At 44.7% G+C, this 25,189-nt stretch overlaps 1 pseudogene; it reads left to right on the plus strand.

Annotated features, from left to right (window-relative positions):
- Positions 1–352: 352 nt before the first annotated feature.
- On the plus strand, positions 353–3,961 carry LOC101697706 (wings apart-like protein homolog pseudogene; annotated as a pseudogene).
- Positions 3,962–25,189: the final 21,228 nt, after the last annotated feature.

Here is a 25,189-nt window from a genome sequence, read left to right on the forward strand (position 1 = left end):
GAATTTTTTAAATGTTCTGCACAGAGTAAAATTGATGTCTCATCCATGTTATCCTTAAAAATTATTATAGAGAGGGGCCGGGAGCGCAAATGGCGTTGAGATGTTTCGGAGCCCTGTTCAAACTCCAGCGCTGACCATTCACCGACCATTCACGCAGGCGGTGCTTGGGGCGGGGAGGGAATTTGCGGGGACGCCGCTCCTCCCCCTCGGCTGGGCTTCATATTTATCAGAGCGGAGTCCTAGGCCGTGACTGCGGTGGATCCCCTGGCCGGCCCTGTGCTCCTGCACGCCCCGCCCGCAGCCCGAAGCTAGCGCTCCCGCGGCGAACAGGAGAATATGAAACAGGTGTCAAATGACATCCAGATTTGGGAAAACACACAGTAGCAAAAGAGGCAATGGCAGTGCCAACAAACGGACCACCCTTAACACAAAATGGGGAGAGACCACATTCATGGCTAAATTAGAGCAGAAGGGGCCCAGTTTCAAACCAGATATCCAAGAAATTTCGAAGAAATCTAAAGTAGAAGAGGAAAATATTGGCGAGCCTTTTGGATTCGATAGTGATGATGAGTCTCTCCCAGTTTCTTCAAAGAATTTAGCCCAGGGTGAGGGCTCCTACTCAGAGTCAAGTGAAGCAGTGCCCTGGAGGAAGTCATTTCAGTACTTGAAGCTAACAGCAGAACCGAATCGGGCCCGTGGTGGGGGAAGATGACATAGGGTAAGCTTCGAGCTCACCTTTGGAGGCTGCTCTGCCTGGGAAAGAGAGGGCCACAGACAGACTCCTGGAAGATGAGGCGAGCAGAAGTGGCTGCGCTAAATTAATTGCTACAGATAAAATGGAGAATTTTAGTGAAGAACATGAAAAAAATAGTCACCATTTTCACAAAAATGCTGACCACAGTACTAAGAACCCCAATGCAGAAACCACAGTGGCTTCTGGATACAAAGAGGATGAAATCAAGGAAACAAACAATATTTGGAACTCCCAGTTTGGGAAACAGTCAGAGTCCCCATCTGAAATATCTCCAGTCAAGGGATCTGTGAGAACTGGTTTGTAGGAGTGGGATAATGATTTTGAAGATATCAGGTCAGAAGATATTTTAGGTTTGGATAATGATCCTCTTTTGGAGATGAAGGATGAGGATTTAAAAACTCGATTGGAAAATCTAGATGAAGCCATGGAGGAAGACATGTTTCAAAAGGTTCTTAGGCCAGGCAACTGTAGGACCAACAAGGCAAAAGCCTCCCAAGGAGCATCCAGTTTTGATAAGCTAATGGACGGCACCAATCAGGCCTTAGCCAAAGCAAACAGTGAGTCAAGTAAAGATGGCCTGAATCAGGCAAAGAAGAGTGATGTCGGCTACAGGACCAGTCTTAGAGGGACAGTTGGCCAGACCAGAGATTATAGTGTTACATCCATCTTCCTTGTCGGTCTGTAATGTCACCATCCAGGACACCATGGAGCGAAGCATGGATGAGTTCACCGCATCCACTCCTGCAGACCTGGGAGAAGCTGGCCGCCTTAGAAAAAAGGCTGTTATCACAACTTCTAAGACCACTACTAGATTCCGGCCTACTAATGTTAAATCCAAAAAGGATGTTAAACTTGAATTTTTTGGTTTTGAAAATCATGATGAGACAGGAGGCGATGAAAGAGGCTCTGGAAGTTCTAATTACAAGATTAAGTATTTTGGTTTTGATGATCTTAGTGAAAGTGAAGATGATGACAATGATGACTGTCAAGTGGAAAAAAAGGCCAACAAAGAAAGAACTAAAACAGCTCCATCACCCTCCTTGCAGCCTCCTCCAGAAAGCAATGATAATTCCCAGAACAGTCAGTCTAGTGCTAGTAACACAGAAAACTTGGATTTTCCAGAGGACTTGCCTGGTGTGCCTGCAAGTGTGAAGAAGCCCATAAGTAAACAAGGAGATAAATCAAAGGAAAATACCAGAAAGATTTTTAGTGGCCCTAAATGGTCACCTACAAAAGCCGTGTATAATCCAGACATCGGAACCATCCAAACTCAGAAGAACTACCTGGCCCACCAGTTGTAAAACCTCAGAATGTCACAGTGAGGCTATCTTCAAAGGAACCAAATCAAAAAGATAATGGAGTTTTTAAGACTCCCACACCACCACTCAAAGTGATAAAAAATGTGACAATACTTACGCAGCCCTACCAAGATGTAGTTACTGCACTGAAATGCAGAAAAGAAGACAAAGAATTACATACCGTTGTTCAGCACATGAAGCACTTCAGCGATGTGGTGGAATTTGGCGAGAATCAAGAGTTCACTGATGACACTGAGTACTTGTTAAGTGGCTTAAAGAGCACTCAGCCTCTGAACACACATTGCCTTAGTCTTATTAGCTTGACTACTAAATGTGCCATGCCCAGCTTCCGAATGCACCTGAGAGCACATGGAATGGATGCAAAGGTCTTTAAAACCTTGGATGATTCCCAGCACCACCAGAACCTGTCGTCTGTACAGCTGCCCTCATGTACATCCTGAGTCGGGACCACTTGAACATGGATCTCGACAGAGCTAGCTTAGATCTCATGATCTGACTTCTGGAGCTGGAACAGGACGCATCATCAGCTAAGCTGCTGAATGAGAAAGACATGAACAAAATTACAGAGAAAATCCGGAGACTCTCTGAAACTTTACACAATAACCATCTTGATCTAGAAAACAGAATGACTGGGCATTTAGCAATGGAGACATTGTTGTCCCTTACTTCTAAATGAGCAGGAGACTGGTTTAAAGAAGAACTCCAGCTTTTGGGTGGTCTGGATCATGTAGATACAGTCAAAGAGTGTGTGGATCATTTAAGTAGAGATGGGGATGAAGAAAAACTGGTAGCCTCGTTATGGGAGGCAGAGAGATGTTTACGAGTTTTAGAAAGTGTAACTGCATAATCCAGAGAATCAAAGCTACTTGATAGCATAGAAAGATTCACAACTTAATATTTCATCAGCTAAAGTATTGCAGCATTGTGAGGAACTGATCCAGCAGTATAATCACACCGAGAACAGCATCTGCCTGGCCGACAGCAAGCCTCTGCCTCCCCAGAATGTGACCAGCCACGTGGGCAAGGCAGTGGAGGACTGCATGGGGGCCATCACTGGGGTGCTGCTCAACCTCACCAATGACAGTGAGTGGGGCAGCACCAAAACAGGGGAACAGGATGGCCTCATTGGCACAGCCACGAACTGGGTGCTGCAGGTCCCGAAGTACCTAGCTCAGGGGCAGAGATTCAACCTTCGGGTGCTGGGCTTGGGTCTACTGATAAATCTAGTGGAGTACAGCGCTCGGAACCGGCACTGCCTCGTCAACATGGAAACATCCTGTTCCTTTGATTCTTCCTTCTGCAGCGGGGAGGGAGACGATACCTTATGGGTAGCTGGGCAAGTTCATGCCGTGCAGGCTTTAGTGCAGCTATTCCTTGAGTGAGAGCGAGCAGCCCAGTTGGCAGAAAGTAAAACAGATGAGTTGATCAAAGATGCACCCACCACTCAGCATGATAAGAGCAGAGAGTGGCAAGAGACCAGTGGGGAGAGACAGTCGGGGTCAACTGAGAAGACAGACAGCGGAAGAGAAACACAAGGAGGAGGAGGACGATGAAGAGCTTGACCTCAATAAAGCCCTGCAGCATGCTGGCAAGCACATGGAGGACTGCATCGTGGCCTCCTACACAGCGCTGCTTCTCTGCTGTCTGCCAGGAAAGCCCAATCAGCGTCACCACTGGGCGGGAATACCTGCCAGAAAGAGACTTCTCCATAATGACAGAGATGCTCAAAAAATTCCTAAGCTTCATGAATCTTACTTGTGCTGTTGGGACAATGGTCCAGAAGTCCATCTCCAGAGTGACTGAGTATTTGGAACACTGCCAGCTGCTTTACTTTTGCTTTAGGTGCTCAGGAATGCTGGAGCTACCCTTAGACAAAGAAAAATCATGAGAGGTCCTTGAAGAGAAATCAAGAGCATTCATCAGGATTTTATGACCACCTGATCTCTTCGTCATGCATTCTGCATTTGCACAGTGACAGTTACTATGTCAATCTGCAACTATCAAAAATGAGAGAAAAGGTTCAGGCTGCTCACAACCCATGCAGTACTGAAATACACTTCCTGGCAGAGTCTACCCCTTCCCCCGTGTCCTTGCTTCACTCCAGGCAGGTTTGAGGGGTGACTTCGTGCTGCTGTTAGTGAAACTGCTGTGCGTGGAGCCACTGTTGTTGCACTGGCCAAGGCAGGGCAGCTCAGCGATGAGGTTTCGGAGGTTCTGAGCTGATTTAGATAGCAGCTTAGTTCCTTTTTCAGGCTCATTGGCTTTTGCTTTTTTGTTGAGTGATTCCGATCGTAAATAAAGCTTTCGATAATTTTGTGAAAAAAAAATTATTATAGAAAGCCTCCCTATTATTCTTTTTTTCTCAAATTAGAACCTAGTTCCTTTCCTTCACATGCTACAGAATTGAGTTAAAATCCCACTGGAGCAAATACAATTAAGTAAATGTTTTCTACGTAAACCAATTTGCTTTTCATTAAAAATTTCATTGTAAAATGAAAGCATGATGGTAGATTTTTATTTCAGCAAGTTTATATTTACACTAACTATGGATGCATAGCTCATTTAAAGTTGGCAACAATTAACTAATTGCATTAAAGAGATTATGAGGTTGGTCACTGCTCTTCTTGATAATCATCAGTCTTTCCATCAGGGTATGTAAAAGTAAAAATACACTGGTATTTATAGAAGCTGTGTATGTGTGTGTGTGCATGAAATAAATTCAATCTAATCTAAGGAAAGGGTTCTTTTCAATGCAGAGAATATCAAATGTGGTGCGAAATGCTAAAACCCAATATGACTTTTGATTCCCCGAGTCATTCCATCTCCCTTTTTTCCATACTAAAAACATTTTTGTCAGGGCTGGGGTTAAAACTCAGTGGTAGAGCACTTGCCTAGTAAGTATACGGCCCTCAGTTCCATCCTCAGCATTGGAAGAAAAAAAGTTTCTGTTCCAAATGGGAAATGTGGCACCAAGCTATTCAAGCAGTAGATGTAAATGCATAAGGTCTGACCCCTACCCCATTTCCTGAATTTATATATAAACACCAGTCTCACTTTCTATCTGCAAGTCTCCTCCACACCTGACCTTGACATCTACATTTCTCTTTGGAAGCTGACCTCTTTGCACTGACCCCAGCTCTTCCCCATAAATACAAGCACAAAAAGCCACATGGGAAGTTTAAGCTGCTCTGGAGTCACCAGTGGGACACCTCTGACTGGCTGAATCAGGATTGCTTGGAGCAGAAGCGAGCAGCCAACATTTCAAGGGGCCCAGGCATCTCTAGGGACAGAACAGGAGACCATGAAGCTGTGGATTAAGTGTCCCTTGCCAGTGTCCGTGAGGGAGACTGTGGGACAGTTGACCAGAGTGGAACCACATTACTGTGAGAGGCAGAGATAGCAAAGAGGATGCTCTACTAACGGGGCATGTCTTTCACAAAGCCAGCTGGCCCAGAGCACTACATTAAAATGCTGTGGGCAGCTTGAGGAGAATGCCAGACCCTTCCTCTTCCTGTCACAGCTCTCCTAGGCTGCACCCTACATGACGAAGAGATTCTACAAAGAGAGGCACTGAGAACAGAGGTGCCCCAAATGCAGCCACCCATACTCAGTAGCACTCTGCGTAGAAACCCCTTCCTTGCTCCTCAGCAAGCCAGGGTGGTGTGGGATCCACACACCAGCCTGCTCTCTGCTGTGCTCTAGGGAGGGATTCGTGTCTTCTCCCAGGCACAGTGGTAAATGGGGAGCAGAACCCAGGAGCTCATGAGAAAGGACAGCAGGAAACAATCAGACCTCCAAAGGGGTGACAAACCTCCTGAGACAAGACCTGGACCCAGGAGTTTTGCCAGTGAAAGTCAGGGAGTGGGGAGAGGCCTGCGGGCTTGAGCAATCTTTTGAGAAAGGCCCTGAACGCTGTGCTAGGACATTGCCCTGAAGGTGGGGTGGGCACGGGGTCCATTGAAGGGTTTCAAACAGAGAGCAATATGGTTAGTGGTGGGTGTAAGACAGGATGAATTGCTTGCAGACAGAGAATGCAGGGAGGAGAGAGAAACAGAGAGATGAGTCATGAAGACACTTTGAGCATTTGCTTCAGATACACGGAGGGAGGGACGGAGCATCTGCCTCACCTACTCAACCTGCGACTTCCAGCTGTATCTCGAACCCTTGTCCTCTCCCTTCCGCACACCTGCGAGGTCTTTCCTGGGCAGCTCTACCTGGACTGGTTAGGACCCTGATCACTGCATTCTCCTCTCCTCCTCTGACACCAGCTAAATTACCTGGCGTGAGAGACTGGTTTAAGATCAACTGTGTTGGGCTGTTCTTATTTACACTGTCGGTCCTGGGGAAGACAAGAGTATTTGAAGAAAATAACCTGCTGGCTGATGGTGTCAGAGCAGCCTTGCTAGGCGACACTCACAGGCCATGTCCACAGACATATCAGACTTCCTCCCTGGCAGGAAGCTGGGGCTGCATGCATTGTTTCATTCTTCATTTTGCCCATAGGCATAATCTTTTGCCTTCTTTCTTCCTGCAGTAGCGCATGGCTTAGGTCTGGACACTGGCTCTATCAGCCGTGGGAAGGCACAGAGCTCCCACACCAGCTTCCTATCATTCACCAAGGACCCCGATCCTGCACTGTGAAATAGTGCCAGCTTTGCTTCGAGGCCCCTGGCTGAATGCAGCAGGGTGCTAAGGCAGGTCATTGGCCAGGCTTGGGGCCATCTTTTCTCTGGGGCTCCCAGCAGCCTTGCTGAGCCTTCCTTGGCCATAGTCTAGGCAGTGACTGCCCAGCCTTGCCTTCTCCCTCCCTCCCTCACTGGGGTCAGACTTGCATCACAGGCTGACAGCTCACAAGCTCTCCCAGCTCTCTCCACATTTTCTCTCACATGGGTGTCTCCTCTAATCAAATCTGTGTATGGTTAATCCTGTTTTGACATCTGCTTTTCCAAGGACCCAGATGAACTGTCTTTTGAAAAAGGGAGAGACAACCTTTTGTGTTTGGAAACTGTAATTCCCATCCGCCTCATTCTTTCATCCTTCAAGCATCCACACAGGGCTCACTGTGCACCTGGCACTGGGTTGGAGGTAGGGGGACAGTAAACACTCCCAGAGGGGAAGACGGGAGGGAAAGGGCTCAGAGTCATGTCAGAATCCACCAATCTGACCAGAGCTCTGGGAACTACCAAGAATGCAGCCTGGTTCCACCTTGGACTCAGGAGGAAAGGTAGAAAATCATTTCTTACACTGCCCTGCTCTGGGGATTATTCTGCACCCCTTGTAAAACCACAGTCTGTTTCACTGACAGGACCTAAGTACAGGTAGAGAGAAGAGGAGGCCGAAGGAGTAGAAACCACACAGGAAATACACATCACCATAAACCCTAATGCAAAGCCAAGCTGAATGATTAAATCAGTACCCTTACAACAAACCTTCATCATGAAAACCCATAAAGCTGCTGTCAATCAAGTGCTCTTGTCCAAAAAATTTAATCAATTTAGACTTTTAATGAAAATAAATCCTAGGGCATGAAAAAATTTTGTTAGCCATCCATGTCGCCTAATCATGGCAAACAAGGATCCTCACACTTACACTTGACTGAGGATTAACAGGCTGACAGCCAGTTTATTAAATGAAGTCATTGTAATAACACAGGCAGCCAAGACTGCAAATGCTGCTCCAGGGTTCGTGGTGGGTGTCATTTAACTAAGAGCATTGAGTTGATGGCTCGGGCTCAATCATCATCTTCAGGTTAATCTGCCTTTTCATTACGATCTGGAGGATGTGACAAAGAGGAGTTTCAACATGATCTGAAGACAAGTTGGTTCTGATGAGTGACGGGAGAAGAATCTCTTTATCCCACTAAGAAAATCAAGGAGCCTCAGAGTCATTAAATCTCTACATCTGTCACTAGGGGTTTAAACATCCCCCAAGAGATGGGACTGTGAAAGAGTTCACGGTGAAAAACGTGGGGTTCTGGCCAACCTCAGCACAAAGATGTCGTATTGCTGCCCTGTTAGTTTAACTAGAGGTTGGAAGCCAAGGGCATCTTTAAAGGTCTTCGTGTAGTTGGGGATTACTGCTAACAGAGCCAGCTCCAGGCAAACTGGGAACAAGGCAACTGGCTGTCTGCAGCTCCCTGCCTTCCCTTTGCATGTCCCAAAATGCCCTCCCCTTGTCTGATACACAGTTCCCACTCCAGGACCTGAGGAGGGCATGGGGAGGAGAGGGCAGCTGCTGAATGCTCCCTTTAGTCATCCTCTTTCCCATGAGCACAGGCTGTCCTCGTGGGGACTGACTGGTCCATTGCTCACGGTGGCTATTAGTCACCCTTCTAACAGCTCCAAACACTGAGTGCAGACTCGCTCCATGAGGCTCTATCACTGGTGTCCAGAGGACTGAAGGAAGGCTGGGGGTTGCAGCAAAGGGTGAAACAGGAAGGAGGAGAAGGCAGTCCCAGGAGGCCAGTGCAGGAGAGGAGAGAGACACAGGAGGACAAAGGCAATGCTTAGGTCAACACAGGCTGATGCAACACAGGACTTAGGCTAGAGGAAGAGACTCTTCCTGAGGGAGACAGCAGATATTTGGGTGCCATGTACATACCTAGGTTTGTATCTGCTTTCTTTAAAAAATTGAGGGCTGGGGATTTAGCTCAGTGGTTTCGCCGCCTGCTGTGCAAGCGCAAGGACCTGAGTTCGATCCCCTGTACCAAAAAGAAATTGAATGATATAATGTACACAGTTAAAGTGAGGGCTGGCTTGACAATAGAGGCCCACCTGTAGGACTATACCTTCCTTACATATTAGCTATCCACTTCTAGAAACATCTGGCCTTCCCAAGATATTGTCAATACAGTTTCTTGAAAAACTTAATGTTTACTAAAATCCAAAGTATAAAAATTAAGACAACCTGATGTGAACAGAGTCTTCAAAGGATCTTAATCTTAAAAAGTTAAAAGCTTTCTCAACGGGAAAAAGTATAAAGGTGCTAAGGGTAAACTCAGCCGCAAACCAGGGACCCAGGCTCAGAGAAGTGGGGCAAAAATCCCACAATGGGGCAGCGGTTCCATGAGCCAGGTCTCTGCACACCTAATGCTTGGTTCTGATATAATCTAGCCAGGGTGCATCCTTCACTGTCCTCTAGGAAAGAAAAGGACTCACTTTTCAAATTCTCAATCCTAAGAGCAGAACTTCTGTAGGACAGAAAACCCTTGTTTAGGCCAGGGATTAGCTCAGTGTTTCCGGCACCTGCCTCGAAAATGCAAGGTCCTGAGTTCGATCCCCAGTACCAAAAAAAAAAAAAACCCTTGTTTAACTTTTTTTTCACCTGTTTTCCCCTAGGAATTTGTTCTAGTCCTTTGCCTTGACCCTCCTACCTCCTTAATTGGTTCAAGCCTCTGGATTTACTTAGCCGTGGTTGGAATAACGAGACAGAGGAGGAGATGGTGTAAGTTCATCTTTATTAAGCATAAGCTGGCTGGCTGCTAAATCCCTTTCAAGAATTGAAGCTTTTGCTGTCTCGCTGCTTTTCAGTCAAATTACAGGGAATGATGTTTTGGATGATTAGGCCCGTGATGAAACTGGTTAAAGAAGCTATTTCAGGACCCACAGTGGCTCCCACTTAAATCTAAACACGAACACCTGCCAGAGATTCTCCACCTAAAACTATTTCAGCTCGTTTTGGTCTTCTGCACATGTCAATAATCTCTCCTTCACAAAGGTAATCAATAACTAAAGAGAACAGGAGCAAATCTTGGTTTAAAAATGTTTGTTTGGCAATCTCTGGCTGCATAAAATACAGCTTTCGTTTTGCAATCTTCCATGCATTTGTGAGCCCCAGTTAGTTGGCCTTTGTTATACGTATAAACTGGCCTTGGTGCTGTTTACTTTTGCAACTGAATTTTTTATTGCAAAGTGTGCCAAGAATGCCATTGTAGACAATCCAAACTCATGCACCATAAAGTGGAGTTAAGATCTGATAATACTCTCATTTAGTTGGTTCATTAGCATATATCAAATCAATTCTTTTAGTCCCAAATGCCCATTTGCAGGACTGAGAGATCCCACATAGTTCTGAAAATCAATCACGTTAACTGGATTCTAGCCAAACTCCCAAGGGCCCTTGTGCTATAGAGAACTCAACTCATCGTTATTAACCATGAACTATTACCAATCAGTTGCAGCATGCTTTTGTCTTAATTCATACATTACTCTGTGAAGAATTTTCCAGATCGAACCCTACACACTACAAGGTGACTCACAACAACAAAAGAATCAGGTGGGGTGATGTTCTCCTCCATTGTAATATCAATGTTTTTTTTTAATTTACTTCATAAGGAAAGCTAGAACAGATATAGCATTTAGCAAATGGCCAACAACTCTCTCCATAAAGCCTTAAGCAGCTGTTTTCTCCCCTCTATGTGCTGGGCTCCCCTTCCCTACCCATTATCCCTGGGGAGAGAAACAGATTCAGAGATAACTACATTGTACTTACTCTAAGCAAGTGGAATTACTCTTTCCACTCAAACCGTTAATAATCTCTTAAGGGGTTTTGTTTCCTGCCCTGAATTCACTGCAGATTGGGTATAAGAAAGTATAGGAAATAGCAAGTAAATGCCTTTAATACCATGTCCAAGAGGCGACCGCATCCTGGGGAGGCACAAGCTTGCTATGGAATAAAGGAAGGGCTGAGATAAACAGGCCCCCTTCCAGCTGCATGGGAATTGCTGAACTCAGAGAAGTCTTTAGAAGGAAGAAATAAGCTAATAAGTGTGAAGTGCTTGTAAGTGATAAAGTGCATAAGTGTTGGTTGTCCTCATTAATTTGTTAATTGTAAATGCAAAAGTTCTAAAATGCTCCTTTGTAATGAATAAGACATCCACTTCAGGAGACCCAAGAAACACTTACTCTGTCTTTCACATGCTTAGGTGACAGTTCTTCCTATGAAAGGCCTCAGATTGTAGGAATGAGGTTTCTTTTTCCTTTGGATGTCTCCAGACATGATCATTTTTCAGTCTCTGAGACTGAAGGGAGTCGAGGATAATAGGAAAGATGGTGTTATGGCTTGTGTTCAGATGTCCCCCAAAAGCCTCGTGCTTTTTCAGAGATGGCTGAGTCTAGAGTGTGTGATTGATTCACACTGGGGCTAGGCCTGAGGGCACTAGGATTAAGACAGTGAGTGCTATCTGCCCTAAGTAGTCTGAATAAGATAAAAGGGGCCGAAAGATGCTGTTAAACTCCCTTACTGCTTTTGCTACCTTGTGTGCACCATGTTGTTTCTCCTCTGTGATGCCTGTTTGCCATCCCTGCCTTGGAGCCAGGCAATTATGGACTGAAACCTCTATGAACTTAAGCCAGATAAACCCATTCACCTTTCACTTTGGGTGTTGGGTATTTTTTCTGAACTACAAGAGAAAAGTAACTAACGCAGATGGTAGTGAACCTGGTGACCAGATTATGGAGGAAAGTCTCCCAGCTCGTTCTCCTCTTCCTCCTCCTCCTCCTCCTCCTTCACGTTCTCCTCTTCCTCTTCCTCCTCCTTCTCTTCCCTCTCCTCCATCTCCTCTTCTTCCTCCTCCTCGTCTTCCTCCACCTTCTCCTCCTCTTCCTCCTCCTTCTTCTTTTTCAGTACTAGGGATCAAACCCCAGGCCCTTTCTCATGCTAGGCAAGCACTCTACCACCAAACTACATCTGTAGACCTTTCTTGTTATTATTTTGAGACAGGGTCTCACTAAATTGCCCACCTATCCGCAAACTTGCACTCCTCCTGTCGGACCCAGGTTCTTATGTGTGATAGATTAGAGAATGGTGAGACTATGCCAGTAGTGTGCAAATGTTTAACTGTTCTCTGGGGGAAAGGTGTATGTGTATATAATTATACCATGCTTATAAGTATAATATAAATTTTACTAATATGAAGGGTATATAACACCCAATTTACAACTTATACAATACTCTTTATTATAAATTCTATACAGTCAATAGAGTCTCATTATGCTTTTTTTTTTTTTTACTAAGCTTTGTTATTTTTTGCCAAATTCTTGTACCTCTACTCAGTTAATGGTTGCAATTGAGAAATAAGCAGTTACATGAATATTGATCGATGATTTCCTTTATGTTAACAAATATAAGTTCACTTATGTTCATTTGGAAAACAAATGACCACAACCCAGCTCCTGTCGACTAGTGATAGCTTATTTGTCCACCCCTCAAATATGGGTGTGGCATGTAACTGGCTTTAGCCAGTGGGACATTAGCCAATGTGACACAAGCAAAGTCTTGATAAGTACTTGGGCAAGTGGTTGCTAATTACTGTCCCGTGGTAGGAACTTTTCTGCCATATGGACACAGTTGTATTGTACATACAGTTCAGTACAATTGCTGCCAATGGCTTCGTGTGGTGTTAACTCTGAGTAATTTTTAAATGTCGCCTAATATTGTGATCAATTTATTCATATAGATTTTTAAATTAAATTTAGAAGGAGTAACTTTAAGCCAGGTGTGGTGATGATATAGGTGAAAATGTAACTCCCAACCTGCTAGATGTCAGATACACCAAGTCCGTGCCCCCTGAAATCAAAGAATGATATCTAAGGAGCAACAGAGGTTAAGAGTACGGAAAAGTTCATTGACAGCTCGCTCCTGAGAGACAGGAGAGGACTCAGAAGTGGGGTGCCACAGAGCCCATTTCTCTGAGAATGTTTTATAGAGCAAAATCATGAACTGGCTGCAATGTGGGTTAAACTGTAATCAACCAATAAGATTACAAATATAGCCGCTTAGGTAGCATTGATCTAATCGGGAAGTGAGTCACAGAGCAGGTGTACATGGAAAGAACAAAGACATATTTAGGAAGGGATGGATCTGGAGGTTCTGGTCACCCACCTGGGTGGCTGATGTCTATCTTAGACTTTATGGGCCTAGGTGATACCCATTATAGAAAAATCTCAAATTATTGCTTATCCTTAGGGGAGGCATATGGGTCTGGTCATTCCATCTTTATCTTGAGGCCTGGCCTTCAACAGATGCACCTCCAGCTACAGTTGTGATGTGTTCTCATCCTCTGCACTGACTCCCTTGAGGGCCTAACCCTGTCTAACTGTCTATAATATTTCTACCTAACTTAGCTGTCTATAACAGTGGCACATGCTTATACTCCCAGCACTCAGGACGCTGACGAATAAGGATCACAACTTTGAGGCCAGCCCAGCCTACATAGTGAGTTCCAGACCAGCCTGAGCAACACCATGAGATCTTGTCTCAAAAACAAACAAACAAATTAATAAACTTTAAAAATTTTGTAAAGGAATGACTTTATTTTGTACCCATACCTGCTCGAGCAGATGTCCCAGGAGACCAGAACAAGATGTAAAGTTCCCCCACATGAGCACTCCTGAACTAGTACAAGAAAGCCAGCCCAGCTAGACCATTTCACTTACCTTGAGCTACCCCATATCAAAGTCAGAATGCGTGCACCTACCCAAAGTTATCTACATTATCATTTCGATTAAACATATGGCCGAGGAATCTAATAAAGAAAGCTTGAGTGATGCCCACAGAATCAATAAAGTCTTTCTGAGCTTATCGATTTAGCATTCTCCATGCAGTAGAATTGATTTATGTCCTAGGATTTATTTTGATAACTCAATGATAACTCCACTATTCCTAAATTAATGTCATCTTTTCTTCAGGCCAAAATTTTTTCTAAGCAAGGGAAGAAAATCTTACATCAAGCCAAACTGATTTTGCTAAGTAATTCCATGGTTAACAGGATGCCATAAATCACAGGGAACCGTGTACTACTATAATTGTAAATCATCCATGGCATGGAAAAGTACAACAGCATTTATTTGTCAGTATTGTGATTGCATCGTGCAGGGCCTCTTCCCTGTCAAAATTCATATCCTCCCATAGAAACTCTATTGTCTAATGTGCAATTTTATAAGTGCAGTAGATGTTTAAAAGCTACATTAATTTCCATCTCACAGTTTTAGTTTCCAGAATGTATGAGATGGTTAAGTTTTGATTCTTAATTAGCATGATCTTATTGAATAAGATAAGCTATCCTTTCTGTGAGATGAATATTCACCTCAGACATACACAGGCGAGACAATCAATGCCACGTAAATGAATATATTTGCCAATGCTTTTTGGAAGAAAAAAAAAAACTCCTGCATTTTCTAACCAACTGCAAACCAGAGTCAGAGAGAGAGAGAGACAGAAATTTTTCAATAAAAGGGTGTCAGAGTGGGATAGTCCGATGAATCACAAGTTCTGCTGAGCCTCCCTCCCACAGATCTCTGCAATCCACCCAGTTCTCCCCATCAGTACAGCCACCATCTGGTCCACAGTAGCATCAAAGCTCACTGAATGCCCTGACAGCCTCCTGGCTTCCCTCTCATCGCTGCTGCTAGCATTTTCATTTTATCTGCTACATTGAAGCTAGAGGGCTTTTTTTCAAAAATGCAAGTCTGATCACGACGTTACTGCCTACCCCTTCCCATGGCTCACGGAAAAAAGAAAAATAAGTTATCGTGGGGCCGGGGATTTAGTTCAGTGGTTCCGGCCCCTGCCTCGCAAGCACAAGGTCCCGAGTTTGATCTCCGGTACCAAAAAAAAGGAAAAATAAGTTATTGAACTGGTTTATGAGAGCCGGGCTGCCTCTCCAGCCTCACCCACTGCAGCGTCCACGCACTCAGCCCCACGCAGGCTGGCTTCACTCCGGCACCCTCCAGAGTCCCGCACACATAGGCCCCTGGGGCATCCCCTGTCCTGCAGCTCTGGGATCAGCAGCACCACTTCTCCCAGAACCCCCTGAGCCCTCAAATGGGTCACAACTCTCCGCAAACATGCACCTCTCTTCACAGCCTTCTTAGTTCAGTTTCATTTCCATCTGCCCTGTTTGCTGCTCCCTGAGGAAAAGGATGAGAGCAGCCACTTACTTCCCACCCCCTGTCCTTGTCACAGTCCCTGGCTTACAGGGAGGGAGCACAGATCCTGGAGCTCAGGCTATGGATGACAACTTCCTGGCCGAGATGGGGCAGACCTTTGGCAACAGAGACCGGAAGAGCAGAAGCATTCGCTCTCCTAGGGTGAATGATTAAATCCAAGGACACACCAAGGCTACTATGGGGAAGGTGGGGCCCAGCCAGCTGTGTTCAAATGTCTCAGGTGCTGCTCTGACTACTGATTCACTTTCCTAACTCATGAAACTTCGTTTTCAAAAAGCTCCAGACCAACAGGAAAGTTGCAAACACACCATAAATGAACTTTCATATACTCTTCACCTAGATTCACCCTTCATTCGAGAAATTCATCAACATGTTGCTGTATCTGCTTTATCTTTCCACATACATGTATGTGTGTCTGTACCGTTTGAAATAAGGGGCGACGTCATGACCATTTACCCCTCAGTCCTTCAGCATGCCTCTCCCAAATGCACCAACATTCCAAACCACAATAATAATGATCAGGGCCAGGGATTTAGCTCAGTGGTTCGGCCGTCTGCTTTGCAAGCGCAAGGTCCCAAATCACTGGTACCAAAAAAATAACAATGATCAAATTCAGGAAATTTATCATCGATACAATATTATTGGTTAATGACAATCCATATTTACATTTTACCCATTTAGCTCATGTATTTAAACATCTTTTTTGCAAATTACCAGTTGAGGGCAGCTTAAAAACCTTGTCTCCAAAATTCTCCAGAGGTTTCAAATTATTAAAACTCAGTAAAACTCTCAAGTTTCAGTTAAAGTAAAATTTCTAGGGTTTCCCTGAACAGAAGCAAACCACAGGTAAGCACAATTCTAGGATTAGTTGGGCCTCTCAGAAATCTTCCAGAAACAATCCCCTCAGGTTAAAAAAAAAACTGAAATCAGATCAAATCCATCTTTAATGCATTCAATTAATGCATTGAGTTCATTCCCAAGTGTAAGTTCCGTCTCTCAACTGGACCAAAGTGAGCTGTGGAAACTGCTAGTAAGTGCAGGGACAGGGCCAGGTCTGGGACAAGCAGAGCAAGGGGACATTTGGTAAATTAAGTGACCCAAGGGAGGCAGCCACACTCAAAAGACCAATTTAAACTATTTATGATCACTGATGGGCCCTGAATTAGTTATAACTCCCTAAAGAAAAGATCTTGAGTTGATCACAAAGGAGCACAGAGCAAGGCTGCTCAGGGTTGCTGGAGGTCAGGGAGGAGAATGAGCTATTAGTCTGCATTAAGGGGCCAACACCACCGTAATGGTGTGCTGGTGTGTAATACAAATGCAGGCAGCCTGACCTTGACTGCCATTCAGGTCTCAGCCTGCATCTCAAAAGGAAATAGAAGAGGCCACTGGAGGGCCGTGGGGTGATTAGCACATGAGGACTCAAAAAAATCTTCAAATGCGGAAACGTTTAATTATACAGGCAGCTAGTTAGGAAGAAGAAAGGAAAAAATGGACCAAGGTGTGCACGTAGAAAGGAAAGGAACTGAAGATAAGTCAGTTAGGCCCCCTAAGGTTCTAAAAAGACTGATAAAAACGTTCAGGAGGTTGCTTTAGAAAGAGAATTTTCAATGGCTCCACTAAACCTTTTCAGGAAATAAAAGGCTCCTCCAAGCAGTGCCAAATGCCTAACTAAAAACGTGCCTGCTTGAAATGGACAACACATTTTAACACTTTAGGCACTGTGTTTTGTCCAGGACACCGGATAGAACACAGTCCTGAGTCAACCATTTATGGTTCTTAGAAAAATTGCCATCAGCTAGAGAGGGGGCAAACTACTCACTCTAAGGCAAGGGTCAGATGACTGTGACCTCAAAGCCACTTCCAGCCTATTGCCTGTTTTTGTGAGGCCAGCAGGTTAAGAATGATTCTTCCATTTAAAAACTATTGAAAAATATTAAAAGAAAAATATTTCACAATATGTGAAAATCAAATGTTTCTGAAGTTTTATTGAAATACTAGCATTTATTTCTGAACTGTCTATGGCCTTTTTTACACTGTGCCAGTAGAATTGAGTGTCACAGTTATGACAGACACTTTGTGGCCCACAAATCTAAAATATTTACTTTCTAGCCCTTTACAGAAAAAAATCTGCCCACTTCTGTCCTTGTATGTTGTAAGCGTTAACTATTTTCAGTGTAGCCAAGATGATTATGAATATTATATATAATATGATATATGGTCTATGCTACATGACCTATGATATACATGGTTTACATCTATATAATATATAACATCAGAATGCTGCTGTCCCCAGATCCAGCATCTGGGCTGCAGCTGGAGAGACATTTAAGCCTCTTGAAGGGTTCCAGCCTGAACCCCTGGTAAAGGAAGTTCTAATACTAGCAAAATGACCATACACCACAGCCCCAACGAGGCTGCCCAACTGCCCCCTGGACACCTGGACAGATTCCTCAACAACCTGCAGTCAGCCTGCCCAGGCTGTTTAGTGCCCCCAGAGCCCTGTATTAGCCAACATGTGAGACACCCAGAAGGTACAAGACACATCTCATTTTCACAGAAAGCTTCTCAGAAAAAAAAGTATGCAAACTGCAGGGGAAAATATATTATTTAATTAATATACATATGGTACATAACATTGTGAATCCACTAAAATAATACATTTTTCATACACAGTGTAGTCTGTTATTCTAAAATAGAAGACAATCACAGAGCTAGAAATACCTTGACACTTATAAATGTGGATTACAGTGGAAATACATTTAAATATATAACATGAATGGAATTACCCAAATTCTGTATTCATCTGCCAGATCTCTAGCTTTCTGTTTGCTAAAGAAATAGATACAAAATTTTTTTCCTGAGAGTGTGTTGCCAGGCTCAGCCACTAGGGGGTAGCATGACCCATTATTTTACCTCTCCAGCCTTCCAATACCCCCCCACACAATGTTGACTCCTTGGAAAATTTAAATATATATTAAACGATTATGTATTATACAGTGCAATATATTACGTATAATATGCTATATATACTGCTATGCAATATATTGTTATACATAGTATTACATAATAGATAACACTATTACATTAAACAAAATATAATAAGATTATATGTTGCATATATAATATATAATTTGGAAGAAAGTAGAGAATGTGTCCTATATACAAGTAATTAAGGAAATCTCACTGAAGCACAAAGAATTCAGTTAGAGTTCCTGTTCCTATCAAAAGAATGAGAGTACCATTACTTAAAGTTAAGGGAGCAAGAGGTCCATAGGAGCCTGTCTGGGACTGAGAGGCACAAAATCTAAATCTGAAGCCAAGACACCCAGAGAGCTCCAGAGCCAGGGAGCAGAGAGCTCCCCGGACTCACCCCGGGGTTGAGGCCTGAGCTGCAGGTGAAGCCAGGTCAAGAGGCCAGGGTTACAAATGGCAGCAAACCACACTCCAAATACCTCGGTGGGTCACACATGTGGAGCCTCAAAAATTCATTTCCAAATTAAGAGTAGGAGTGGCAGAAGGGAGGTTAAAGCTTCAGCTTGTTCAAACATTCTGAAATAGAAAACCCTGGATGTTTGGGGGCAAGTAATCCAGAAAATATTTCAATCAGTTTCAGCATTTGTCTCTGGAGAGAGAGGACCGGAAGCCCTGAAAATGAAGGGTTTTCCAGAATCTTCAAACCTGGGTGCATGGGAAGTCTTGAAGCTGGCTACAGCTGCCTTCTGCCCAGTCCATGTACATCAGCATCATGTCTCTGGGCGCATGTTGCACTTTCCCCATGAGCCACTTCTTTTAATCCCCCTAAATGACATGAGGTAGGTATTAACATTCTCCCCATCGTACAGGTGGAAAACAGAGCCCAAGTAACTTGCACAAGACCATGATAGTGTTAGAGAAATCTTGGAAAGAAATACACAGAGACACAGAATTTGGATAAAATAATAAAATTTCTTCTCCTGAGCGGGTGGGAATGCCAGAAACCAGTCTGGTCAGTATCCGCCCGCTTTGTTCAGTGTTTCCCTTTTTGTATTCTTTTTAGCCATTATCTCATCCCTAGTGGTCTTTGATGTGTAAATACAATTCCAATTCCTATTTACAAGTCACAGACACAAGATAGGCATATATACATTGTAAATTCACCCTGGCATGGTAACTTTCGTAGGTTAATGAAGTTACCAGTTAGAGTTAGATAATCGTCACCTTAAACAAGGAGTTACAGGAAAAGCAAATCTTTTTTTTTTTTTTTTGTACTGGGGATCAAACTCCAGTCTTTGCGCTTGCACAGCAGGCATCGAAACCACTGAGCTAAATCCCCAGCCCTAAGAAAAGCAAATCTTAAAAGAACACATTACTTATTTTGCTTCTACAACTACCTTAATATTCAATCTATTAAGTTATCTAAAACTTTTCCATATCAGTAGAGAGTGATGGTACAGGACTTAAAACAGAAAACTCAGAGGCTGGGGATTTAGCTCAGTGGCATCGTGCCTGCCTCGTAAGTGCAAGGTCCTGAGTTTAATCCCCAGTACCGGGAAAACAAAAAAACAGAAAACTCTTCTCACTACAAAACTGCTAGTTCTCTCCACTGCATTTGCTGCTTCCAACAAAAGTACTTTTCTAAGAGCCAAGAGGTATGTGAGAAGGCAAGCTTCAATGACAGCAAAAGATCTGTATATATTTTTTTTAAAAAGCTGGGTGCAGTGCCACATGGCTGTAATCCCATCACTCAGGAAGCTGATGCAGGAGGATTGCCACAAGTTCCAGGCCCACCTGGGCTACATAGTGAGGTCAAGGCCAGCCTGAACAACATATGGAGACCCTGTCTCAAGTAGATAAATAAACAAATAGGCAAAGAAACAAAACAAAAAAAAACTAACAACATAAAAAGAAATTGTGAGAAGAAAAAAAGGATTGCTTCAAAAGGTGGGAGGAAAGGACTGGGAATTTAGCTCAGTGGTTCCCCTGCCTGCCTCGAAAGCGAAAGGTCCCAAGTTCGATCCCTGGTGCCAAAAAAAAAAAAACAAACACACAAACAGTTGTGGGGCAAAGGTGGGAAGAAGGCAGATTTTTCGCCTGGCTTTCTGGCAAAGGGATGCAGTGGGAGTAGGGGATCCACGAGCCACATAGAAACAAGGAGTCTCAGCGCCGCCAAATGAGGTTTCTCTCCTGAGCTGCCCAGAGCTGCAAATGCCATAGGCTGTGAGGCGAAGGCTCAGAAAGTCTCCAGCTCGTCAGAGGAAGTGATAGGGCCATTGTGGGTGCCTTGGTAGACAAAAGGGCCACAGGGGATTCCAGAGGCCCCAACCAGGGCCTGCAGGGCTCCTAGAGAGACAGTGAGAGCAGGGAGTCAGGGAACCAGAAGACATGGAACGCTGGATGCCACATGTCCCATTGCCACCCAGAAATGAGGAAAGCAGCCTGGTCTTTGCTATTTCCCTCATCCCTCTCCTGCAGCCTGTGCTTTGATGAAAAACAGAGAGCTGACAGGATGAGTGCTATGTGTCTCTAGCAGCAAGAAAATGGCCACAAGTCCAGCTGGAAGGCAGGTGAAGGCAAGGAGAAAGTGATAAATGAGAAAGAAAGTTCTGTGAGAGGGTATGTGAGACCTGAGTGACTCCATTTTAAAATTTTGGCCCCATTTTAGAGTAAAGGTGGCCTGGACATAAATTCTAGTTCCAAGAAAAACCACAAGATGCACTTTGGCCACCTGCCTGTGATAATGTCCAACAGTCCCCTAGCAACTAGCCTAGCGACAGCTAATCGGTAGCTGCCTCAATGTCCCAGATGCTCTTCTCGATGGCCTGCAATAGCTAATCAATAGTTACCCCAATACCCCAGTATCCCAGATGTTCTTTTCGATGACTTGAGCAGCCGTTTGCAGTTCAGCACGCAAGGCCCAGCCAATTAGGTTTAAACTTTCAAAACTTGCTAAATGCTAGCCAATTGTGTGATTTGCGTGTAATTTGAAACCCCGCGCCTTTTCAAAACCCCGCGCCTTGCTGTAACCTCTATAAAAACCCCTGGTGTTTTAGAGTCAGGGCTCTCAATCTTGACGCGCTGCGTCGGTGACAGTTGAGAGTCCCTGCTGGAGCTTGAATAAACCACCCTCGTGTGCTTACATCGGAAACGGCTTCCTGGTGGTCTTTGGAACTTCACGATCTGGGCACAACAGGCAACCTCTCGAGAATCCTTGCATTGTGCCCTGGAGGGGGTGCTGACCACACAGCATGGCCCTGCCTTGGCTCGTGTGCTCTGGTTTCAAGTAGAGGAGGGGGAACAGTTGTAGTACGTGGGGCAACCGTGAGCTAAGTGCTAGGGGCAGATCTAGTTCCTTTCTCTTGCACCTCACTTTCCTGCTTGTCTAGGTCTATGTCACTACAGATGTGTCCACCCCCCTCGATGCTTTAACCACCACCTTCTCCTGGCTCCTTGGGGACCCTACCCCTACTCCAAGTGGCCCCATTAGCAAGGACATGGCAGGTGGCAACCTTGCCCAAGCTCCCCCCTCAGAAACCCGCTGAGCTCGCTGTGCTGACTCGATCCCGAGTGAACCAACCAAGGCCAACAGTGATCTCGGCAAGACCTGAAACATGACCATAAAGAGTCCACGCTTAGGCTACAGGTGCTTCCATGTGGGAGAGAATGGGTCTCACACTGATCCTGGTCATCTTATCTTCCACTCAGTGACAGCACCCCAAGAACAAAGCCAGAAAGAAAAAACTTAAAAGACAACGCTCTTGACTATACAAATCTGTGCTCCTGGATCCAGATATGCCTGAAGTGAGCCCATTCTTGGGGTTGCCAAGTACACAAGCCAGTTATTGTTCCTGGGTGCTCACTCCAGTTTGGGTGTGGTTTCTACAGCTTATAGAACCAGTGGACACTGGCTCACCCCTCCTCCCCAGCTACGCCTCACTTCTGACTTCCTTTACTCACACTGTGGCTGCTCTCCTCCCTTCTCTACCTAGTTCACTGGGAAGACTTTTGAATCCCACTTCAAATACTAGCATCTCCTCCAGGAAGCCTTCCCTGACCCACCCTGTGCCAACCTTGCCAACCCCGGCACCTTGCTAACCCCTGACACTCTATTTGTACTTTTCTGTATTTTGCTGCAGAGAATAGAAAGCTTGACTTGCAGCGGCTTCGATAAATAGGGACTTATTTTTCTCACATAATGAGCCTGAAGGCAGGCAGCTGCCAGCTTTGGTTTGGAGGGCTGACAATATCAAGGACAGCATTTTTACAGAGGCCTTTGTCTTAGGCTTGTTGCTTCTGCCAGATGATCCCCGGATGGCCTTGACTGACCCAGCCTCCCTCACCCCTTATCTTCTTGCCTATGTTCTCAAAATAACTATAGAATGCACTGTGAATGCAGGATTCTGGGATAGGAGGAACTGCCTGAAACAACCTGGACCTTGTTCCCATCCCTCCTAGGGAATGTGACAGCTCTCTGCGACTGCCCCTAACAGCCTAGGCTTTGTTCTTCTCTCCCCTGGAGCAGGGCATTTTTTCAAAGCTCCTCCTGTTGCAGAAATCTCTGAAAGAAATACACAGAGACACAGAATTCGGATAAAACAATAAAATTTCTTCTCTTGAGCGGTCGGGAACACCAGAAACCAGTCTGGTCAGTATCTGCCCCCCTTTGTTCAGTGTTTCCCTTTTTATATCCTTTTTAGCCATTATCTCATCCCTAGTGGTCTTTGATGTAAATACAATTCCAGTTCCTATTTACAAGTCACAGACACAAGATAGGCACATATACGTTGTAAATTCACCCTGGCCTGGTAACTTTGTTAGGTTAATGAAGTTATGGGTTAGAGTCAGATAATCCTCACCTTAAACAAGGAGTTGTGGGAAAAGCAAATCTTAAAAGAACACATTACTGGGCTGGGGATTTAGGTTTCACCGCCTGCTGTGCAAGCGCAAGGACCAGAGTTCGATCCCCGGTGCCAAAACAAACAAACAAAAAGAACACATTACTTATTTTGCTTCTACAATTACCTTAATATTCAATCTATTAAGTTATCTAAAACTTTTCCATATCACTCCCAGTGAGTCATGCGTATAACTTGGGACAGGTCATCTTCCAGGGTCCCTCAACTCTGTTGCAAGTAAATATGAGCAGTCAAGACTCTATGTGACCCAGATAGCTGTCTCAAGCCTGGGGGGACTCACTCATCATGGATCCTAGATCATGTTTATCCCTTGCCACCTATCAATAAGTATTAACTCCAATTTATGTAATTTATTATACTGTTTTTTTGGTTCTGTTTTTGGTTTTTGGTACCAGGGATCGAACTCAGGTCCTTGTGCTTGTGAGGCAGGTGGCGGAACCACTGAGCTAAATCCCCAGCCCAATTCATGTAACTTATTACATGTCTTCTGTCTCACTTGTAACACTGTAGCCAGCATGCAGGGGAGGAGAAGTGTTTGGACTGCTATTCCTGGTAGTTGACATAATGATGTGAATTGCTATTCATGCCCTGGGACTGGTTATTAATGAACCTGTTTGAGAGCCTGGTGGTAACAGGTTCGCTACTGTACAGGCAGGCGTTTACTTGCTTTCCAAGTAGAAGGAGAAGCAGGGTCATCTACATCTCTTTTTTTATCAGGAGAACAAAAGTTTTCCTGCAATTTCCTTGGAAAGTTCTAGTTACAATTCATGATCTCAGACTGCATCTCGGACCACTACTAGTCAGAAAAGAGAGTAGAAAAGAGCATTTAACTCCTTTGACCTCTAGAATAGATTTAAAAAAGGGTTGAGGGGCCAGGGATTTAGCTCAATGGTTCTGCTGCCTGCCTCAAAAGCGCAAGGACCTGAGTTCGATCCCTGGTACCAAAAAGAAAAAGAAAAGAGGAAAAAAAAGGGATTGAGGGGCCAGGGATTTAGCTCAGTGGTTTCGTTGCCTGCTGTGCAAGCGCAAGGACCTGAGTTCAATCCCCGGTACCAAAAAAAAAAAAAAGAGAGATTGGGAATGGCTAAAAGGGCAACCCAGGAACAGTGTCCACCCTGCTCTCTTAAGGCCCCAGTCACAGTGGAACCCTCTATTGCAGTTGTGTGCACGCTAAAATCTGAGCTCCCTCTGGGAAGGGGCTGAGTTCCCCATCACTATACCACTCACCCTGCACGTAACCCTTTGATGAATGCGTGCTTGGCGCACGCAATCTGCCTCCTTCATGCTTATGCTCCTCGGGCCTCCTGGAAGGCTGAGCAGATTGTGGCTACAGCCAGGTAATTAAATGTGCGTCCTTCTTTGATCCTTGAGCTCTTCTTTTTAAAATTCATCCAGATGGAGCAGAAAGATACCAAGCATGTGTACTCCTGGCCCCCTCTCTAGTCATCCGAAAGGGTTAAACCATTTCTGTTTCAGGTCTCCTGTGATCAAGAGAAGCTCGCTGGCAGGAGTGTCTACTTGGTGCCTTCAAGGCAAGCAATTGTAGGAATTAAGAATTAGCTCTCTCCCTGACTACCCCCTTGATGTAGTTAGAATGGAAGCAGCAGTGACATTGCCAATGACCCAGATGTTGGAGAAACCTTGGATTAAGCCACAGAGGCCCTTGCCTCCAAATCCTATAATAGTGCATTAACACAGGCTCAACCTGCAGAATTGGATTTAAATCCAGCACTTGAATGCTCATCTTCCCGTGGCCCCTTCCCCACACCTAATCTCATTTTGTCCTCAGAGTGTTGAAAATAATAGTAATGCAGCCACCGTGGAAAGTGAATGTGTGAGCACTTTTTTTACATGAGAAAGGCACTTAATAAAGTAAAAGGGTTTCATTTATTTATGCAGAAGTGTTTTCCTTTGCATTCCCTCTGCCTGGGTAATAAATGCCTTGTTTCTAGCTGCTGTGGCACAGGGGCTGGGGACAGCCAAGCTGCCCCTTTTCTTTTTTTTTTTCTTTTGGTAAGAGAAATTGAACTCAGGGCCTCACACCTGCCACAGGTGCTGTGGCCCTGAGCTACATCCCCCGCCCCAAGCTGCCTTTTCTTGGACACAAGGGTTAGGTATGCACTGGTTTGCTGGATCCAGACCCACACAGGAACACAGAACAAAGAGTAAGACAGGGATGGCTTCATGGACTAAATTCTCTCCCCCACCTTCCCTCATTTGTGTCAGGAAAACAATCTCAAGTACCAGGACACTTACCCTTTGTTGCATTCTTAT

This window comes from Heterocephalus glaber, unplaced genomic scaffold, assembly GCF_053883595.1.
Source record: "Heterocephalus glaber isolate CG9 unplaced genomic scaffold, H.glaber_assembly_v1.0 deba00000621, whole genome shotgun sequence".
NCBI lineage: Eukaryota > Metazoa > Chordata > Mammalia > Rodentia > Bathyergidae > Heterocephalus > Heterocephalus glaber.